Source organism: Sinohyriopsis cumingii, unplaced genomic scaffold, assembly GCF_028554795.1.
Source record: "Sinohyriopsis cumingii isolate HCF-2022 unplaced genomic scaffold, ASM2855479v2 utg001710l, whole genome shotgun sequence".
NCBI lineage: Eukaryota > Metazoa > Mollusca > Bivalvia > Unionida > Unionidae > Sinohyriopsis > Sinohyriopsis cumingii.
The window spans coordinates 133,843-141,174 of NW_028316037.1; the positions used below are offsets into that span (position 1 = coordinate 133,843).

At 35.9% G+C, this 7,332-nt stretch overlaps 1 long non-coding RNA gene across 2 annotated transcripts; it reads right to left on the bottom strand.

The window, feature by feature from the left end:
• Positions 1 to 2,052: 2,052 nt before the first annotated feature.
• LOC149771705 (uncharacterized) lies at positions 2,053 to 6,644 on the bottom strand. 2 transcript variants are annotated; one of them, XR_016418168.1, is made up of 5 exons: positions 4,498 to 6,644; positions 4,063 to 4,152; positions 3,015 to 3,211; positions 2,357 to 2,514; positions 2,053 to 2,161 (listed from the first exon to the last, which is right to left on the bottom strand). It is a non-coding gene; the product is annotated as an uncharacterized LOC149771705 (long non-coding RNA). The 2 variants fall into 2 exon arrangements; XR_016418167.1 differs by lacking the exon at positions 2,053 to 2,161 and having other exon boundaries at positions 2,200 to 2,514.
• Positions 6,645 to 7,332: the final 688 nt, after the last annotated feature.

A 7,332-nucleotide genomic window follows, 5' to 3' on the forward strand; every position in this document is an offset into this window, starting at 1 on the left:
CTGTTGTAATATTAATAATGAGTGAGTCTGCACAAAGGAATTTCATACAGCTAAACTAGCTCAACAACTAGAGGCAATTAAGAAATATATCCACATTCGTGATTCTGTCAAATGGCAGATACAACAGCATCAGGAAGCTCAAGTGGCATTTACAGAAGGTAAAGAGCCGCTATACTTGTTATCTTTTTAGAGATGTGCTTGGATTTTGCCCTCAAGCTGGAGCAGTCATAGGATATATAATAAATCGCCACGGTCGGAATTTATCCCCAAGCTGGGGTAATCGATGGGTAAAGTCTTATCCACAGTCGGGGTTTTATTCAAGCTTCAGGTGCAAGTTTTTGTGCATCTCCGTTGCCCTTGCATAAAACACAGTTACACGTTTTTTTATATAGATATTTTTCAGTTGTAGACAGGAATAATAAGTATTTGCGAGTGTTTGAAATGAATGGGTTCATTATGAATTGAGTGGCACTACATTTCAAAAGCAAAATTGGATTGAAATGCAAGAACTGTAGTACAGAATTAGTGTTGGTTCTGGATCATAGAATGGAATTGTGTGTGTGTGATTGGATTTTTAACGTAGCTTGAATAATTTTTCAGTCATATTGCTACGATGTCTGCAGTGTGGCAGTTTATAGTGATGTATAGCACTGGGGCATCATGCTGCAAACATGTAGTATGATGTTGCACCCAGTCACATTATCCTGACACCAGGCCGATCAGTCCTAACACTAACCTCTTAATGCTGAGCGTCTAGCGAGGTAGCTGTTAATACCATTTTTGTAAGTCTTTGGTATGACTTGGCTGGGGTTTGAACCCATGACCTCCCACTTCTGAGGCGGACGCTCTAACCACTAGGACACCGGAGTGGTCAGAATGGAATTGTAACAATTACAATGGAAGCAATTTGTATTATGCTTGTTGGGGCATTCCTCACTGATGGCTGTCAGTGACATCATCATGGGAATGTGTAACAGCCACATTTTGTAAGAACAAGGTGTAGTTGGTGAACAATACAGACACTTTTCTGCCATTTCCACTGGCATCATCTCATATGATGTTATTTAAAAAAACTTCCTACAACATACTCACAACATATAAAACCTATATGCAAATCTGATGAAAGCTGCTTGTGTTTCTGAAACACATATTCCATACTGGTGGCAAGAATGTCCAAATCTACATTACAAAAATGAAAACATTACCATCCATCTAGGAGTTGCAAATGTATGAAATCCTCTTGTTGGGTAGTTTTACTAACAGGCTTTACAGCAGGGCCTTCCATTAGATTTAAATGTGGCAGGTAAGTTGACAAAGTAGGGTGGGGGGTTGGGGGGACCTACCCCAATGGGGATAATTCATTTTTTTTTTAAAGTAGCATGGTGTAAAGTAAAAGTAGATGGGCTGATAAGGAATCCACTGAATTTACAGACTAAAGGTTCAGACATTTGTTTTTAAGAGAAAAATGAAAGAAGGAAACAATACAACAGATATTTTAATATGACTTTAATGTTTATTTTCTAGATTTAATTAAGATTATGAATCAGAATCAGTCTCCAACTCCACTGTAAAGTTTATCTATTACTTCTTCTGCTCAGGCACCTGCAAATTAAAACAAAATTGTAATGCTTAAATAAAGTCATATCATCTCAGCACTAGTTACATATGCAGAAGTCATGTTAATCAGCATTATAAAAATGTATGAAATTTTCTTCACTGCACTTGTGCTTCCCTTACTATCGTTAAGCCATGATACAAGATAACTTTGCACTTACTTGTCATTTCTGGCAAGTGGATGGTGCAATCAATTTGCACAAAGATGAATTTATTTCATCCAAATATTTCATGTGAATAAAAATTCCAAATGGAGGCACTTGTCCGATCAGACAAGATATATGCATATTGTAGTTAGCTGGACTCTAGCTCTGATAGTCCTGGGCAATAGGATAAGCTGATTTTGTTATCAGTTTAGAAATGCATCCGCTTTGCAAATACTATGCTTTAAAAGACGAAACTGAATCCAATATTGATGAAATAAGAGTCATTTGGATTACCTTGTTTTTTATCATTCTGCGTTGGTTGGGTGCATATTTGAGGGTCTCTGATATGGTCTCTTCCATTCCATTTGCCTTTGCTTTGCCAATAGTTTTCAAGCAGGCTTCTGCATGAGTAATACAATGTTTTAAAATAAGTTTCACAACAAAGGATGCATTGCATTTTTCTAAATGCCAGCAATAATCAATGGAATATTTTTAAAACATGTACTTTGAAATGTGTCTCAAGTTACTTTATCAATTCATTTAAAAATCTCTGGCAAGTCACATGAAAAACACAATTTAAATCAAGCCATACTTACTTATCAAAACCTGACATATCACAAGCTCTTGAAATGCTTTTTTCCCTTTACGTCCCTTTGGACTATACTCTGGCCAGTCTTTTTGTTTTAAGCTTTTTCATCATCCTGCAGACACTATCCCCAATTGTAAACCTGCCAAGGGAGCTCAAGTAGCATATCTGAAAATAATAATAATAATAATATTACTATTTTTTGATTTTGATATTATTATTAGTAGTAGTATTTCATGATCGATGTGACAAAATATGCTTGTATATAGTTATTTTTTGCCATGGTTTTGCAAGCAAATTTAATTTCTCTAACTTGAAAAAAATTTGATAACATTAACTATGCAACACAATGTACTAATAGCAATTATAAACCAAATTAACCACCGTGAATCTATTAACTTCATAAATGACATTCATTCAAGGATTGAATTAAAGTAGCCACATAATATGTAATAGTGTATATGTAGTAAAATACCTGTTACATGTTCATCTCTAAACATGTTTTGGCCTACATCCGTAAGACAAAACAGCCGACCACTACATGTTCACCCCACCCCCAAAAATAATTATACAGGCACTGCAGAACTTGCATAATGCATATTGAGGTTCACAACAGCAAATAAAGGTTATAACAGTTTTTTTAAATAGAAAATAAAGCCCCAATTTACCATCTTCTTGGAGAGTTTGGGATTCTCCTCCAACCTCTGGCAAAGGCCCTCTAGTTCCTCCACTGAATCACATGGCATTGCAAGAATTTCTTCTCTATATTCTGTGTCTGGGCCTTGTGTATGAACTTGGAGGGCCAGCTGCTCCTGCAAATTCTCAATATTTGTGTCCAGTTTCATACGTACATTGAACTGGAAATCTGTAACAGATTTGTGATGAAATTAGTTTTGAAAGATCAAGATCATTATTATAAACTCCTTAAAAAGATCTGTACAGTGAACATGGGTTTAACTATGAAATATATTTATGAAATGAAATACATGGTTTTTGTACAGTTTATATGAAAACTTTTCCCTATAATCCTTTATTTTTTTATTCCCTGGATATGTTGTTTCACTGCTGGTGTCTGTAAAGTCTGCATTCAATGTAGATGGTTTAGGCGTCTGACTTACACAAGACAATGGTATACATCAGAAAGAAAAATAAAAAAACCAATGGAATGATGAACAGTCGACACATCAATGAAAAACAATTCATTGTTTATGTGCACAAATAAGTCTTGAACAGTATGTTTTATGACCTATAATTTAATTAATTAACATCTCACAATGTTCTGAAATAACAGTACCAAAGCTACAAGAGCTTGTGCTTTCATGTCATAATCTTCCATTTTGCAAACAAATTTTGATGTTGAATCAATGTATATGACCTTAGCATTGAACACTAACATTCAAAATGTCTACAAGATGACAAGACTATTATCAACTGAAGTGACAACAAACCAATGAGTTTTACGTGCATTGAACATAAGCATTTTTAAATGCTACAAAATGTGTTTTTAGTGTATGACCACAAATTACCCAACATTTTGTCAAACATAAAACAGTTCTACTACCTTAGATGAGAATTAAATTCATAAATACAGTGTATAATTGACCTACTCGTATTTAAAGAGCTGTAAATGAAATAAGAGATTATATAAAAGTCAACACCTGTAGTATTTGTTTCATTATTATATAATGTACATTTTTTTCCATCCTCAATACTTACTACTTGCAGAGGAACTGGCAGAGAGAAATCTTTATATTCTCCACTCCAGAGTGGATGGGGATGGTGATGGTGTTGTCCTTCTGGATGCAGCTAAGAGTATAAAGATTATCACTACTCCTTAATTGCAGTAAAAAAGAAACAAAGAAATCAGACTGGGTTTTTTGGCATGTAAACAAAATGCATACTGGTTGCAATGACCACTGTATATAAAGCAGTGATACAATATATCACAAAATGCATTCTTTTTTAACAAAACATCTAATCTCATATATACAGCATCATGAGTAAGTAAGTACTCTTAAACACATCTTATTAAACAGACAGAAAAATGATGAAATTTATACATACTTTTGATAAAGAATTTCCAATTGTGGCATGGTATAAAAGCAATTGATAAAAAATAAAAAGAGACCAGATAAACTAAATAGAACATACCAGCAGGATAAGAGGAAATCTTGGAGTCTGCAAAATACTCTCCATTTCAGGAGGTTTTGGATGAGATGGCTGACCAGAAAGGTTTCCACTTGAGATTTTCATCTTTAAATAATCATCCTAGAGTGCACCAAAGTCATGTGAACTTGATCCAATTCCAACATTACTGCTGCTTGAGTGCTTAGATCCAGTATTGCCTTCACTAACTGATGTTATTAATACCTCTCTCTCATCAGCATAATTTCCATCATTTTTCAAAACTCCCATTGTAAAACCTCTGCTGAAGAAACTAACACTACACCATAAGGATTTAAAGAACTACTGCCCGGTTTCTAATCTCCAATTCATATAAAAAATCTTACAAAAGGTTGTTCAATCCCAGCTTGCATCTTGTCTGAATTCAAACAGTCTTTTTAGCAATGTACAATCTGCATATCGCCCTTGCCACAGGACACAAATTGTGTCTGCAAATAGATTACACTCCAGCCCAGTTGATCTATGTTGTGGTGTTGCACAGGGGTCTGTTCTTGGACCTGTTCTCTACACTCTATACACTCAGCTGCTCTCAAGTGTCATAGATCATCGTCCAGTGTCTCACCAATTGTACACTGATGACACCCAAATATACAAATCTAGCCACCCAACTGAAGTTGATGCTACCATCCAAGGTGTAGAGATGTGCATTTCTGATGTGAAATCATGGATGACTTGTAACAAGCTGCAGATGAATGATGATAAAACTGAGGCCATTCTGATTACAACACAAAGACTTTCTCATTCACATCCTTTACCTCACACAATAAATATCAGCAACACCAACATTAAATTCACACAATCAGTACAAAACCTAGGTGTTACTCTGGACAGTACTCTCACATTGCACCAACATGTCATGAACATATGCAAGGCTGCGTATCTTGAGCTGAGACGCATCAGCTCCATTCTCAGATATCTTTCAGTTGATGCCACTAAAACACTTGTGTGTTCATTACTGCTTTCAAGACTGGACTATGGTAACTCAATTCTGTCTGGTTCATCTTAATATCTACTGCAGAGACTTCAAAAAGTTCAAAACATAGCTGCTTGGATCATACTTAGAGTACCACAATCAGAGCACACCTCCCCGCTGCTCTGTACCCAACACTGGCTATCCATTCGATCCAGAATCAAACACAACATTAGTTCTCTGTGCTACGTTTCACTGACAGACTCTAGTCCAACATACCTATCCGACCTCACCTATGTGTACACACACGCAAGATACTTACACTCCTCTTCCGACAATCATATACTCATTATTCTCACTATGAAAACAAAGTCACATGGACAGCATTCTTTTGCATACCAGGGCCCAGCAACATGGAATGAATTGCCCACTGAACTTAGACACAAAGACACAGTGATCCCATTCAAGAGTGCTCTCAAAACTACTTATTCTGACTACAAAAACAAACTTAATGACTTAATAATGTTAACTACCTTAAATATTCTCAGCATGTTTTTTATGTTTTCTAATTTCATGGTGTTTGTTTTTGTAATCATATCATTGTGTATGTTTTTATGTTGTCTAATGTTGCAAAGCGCTTAGAGCTTCTAAAGATTAGGCGCTATACAAAGTCCTCATTATTATTATTATTATATTTAGCTTGGATGAATATTTTTTAAATCAGTGGCCATAACTAAAAAATGGGATTTTGTTTTATGATCATAAAAGTATGTTGGACACCATCCATGATGTACAATGCTGTCTGACATTTCTATGCACCTAAGGTTTCCATCTCAAATATTAAAGCAAAATGCATACCAAATTTGACAGATTGACGAAAATAAAAAAAGCAATGCTTACCATTTGAAAAGAGGCAATTGTCACTAGAATATTCTATTCAAAATGATATTAATTTTGGACACAGGGGATACCACCCCCATGTTTTCCTGACTTGTGATATGTCGGACTATTCTGTGCACAGCTTTAAAAGATGTAATGTTTATCCATCGAGCTATAGAAATGAAATACATTTACTGTAGACTGTTTCTGTCAGCAGTTAAGTTGAGTAATTAGGTCAGGTTTATAGCTAGTTTACAAAATTCAATGTAGAATGCCAATAAATGACAAGATATATTTTTGCAAACTAAAGTGATCTTGAAAAAAAAATTAGTAAAGTTTAACATTTTATAAAAAATAAGCTATTATGTGGAAAAGAAACAACAATGAAATAGGATGCAATGTGTTTACGTCTAGTTTTGGAAGGTACTGTCTCTAAGGTACCGTCATAATTGTACCGTAGTTTAATGGGTGGAAAGGCCATTGAAAGGTAAGGGCAGTGCGGAGACCATCGAGTATGTTCCAGAATAGCTGAATCTTTGTAGATACATAGATCCATTCGTAACTTCAGTCCACAAGCGAAACACTGTACTTCGTATCCCAATCCTGACTCAGGTCCGAAGTAGACAAATCCTGTTCTAGCTAAAACATACGAAGAAGGTAATCCTTCCCTATCCGTAGGCCATTTTTGAAACGTGTCCAATCGACGGGCACAATCACAATAGTCAGGTAAGAAGACTGGAAAATGGTAGGGTTTGAACTTGGAGTTCTCACTGGATTTCTCACTCGATTCTTGCTGCGGCGAAGTCATCCTTCTGGTGGGTGGCTATCCTCTTACAACCAATGTTTTATACCGACATGTCCATACGGCAAAGTAAAGTGGGTGGGAAGCCGCACTCACTTCTGCTACACGATTTGATAGACTTTTCCAAGGGTCGACTGACGATGTGGTGTGTGGGTAAACGTACAATCTTGTTGGGTTGATAGGTGGTCACTTTCTCTAGACTGCAAGGCTT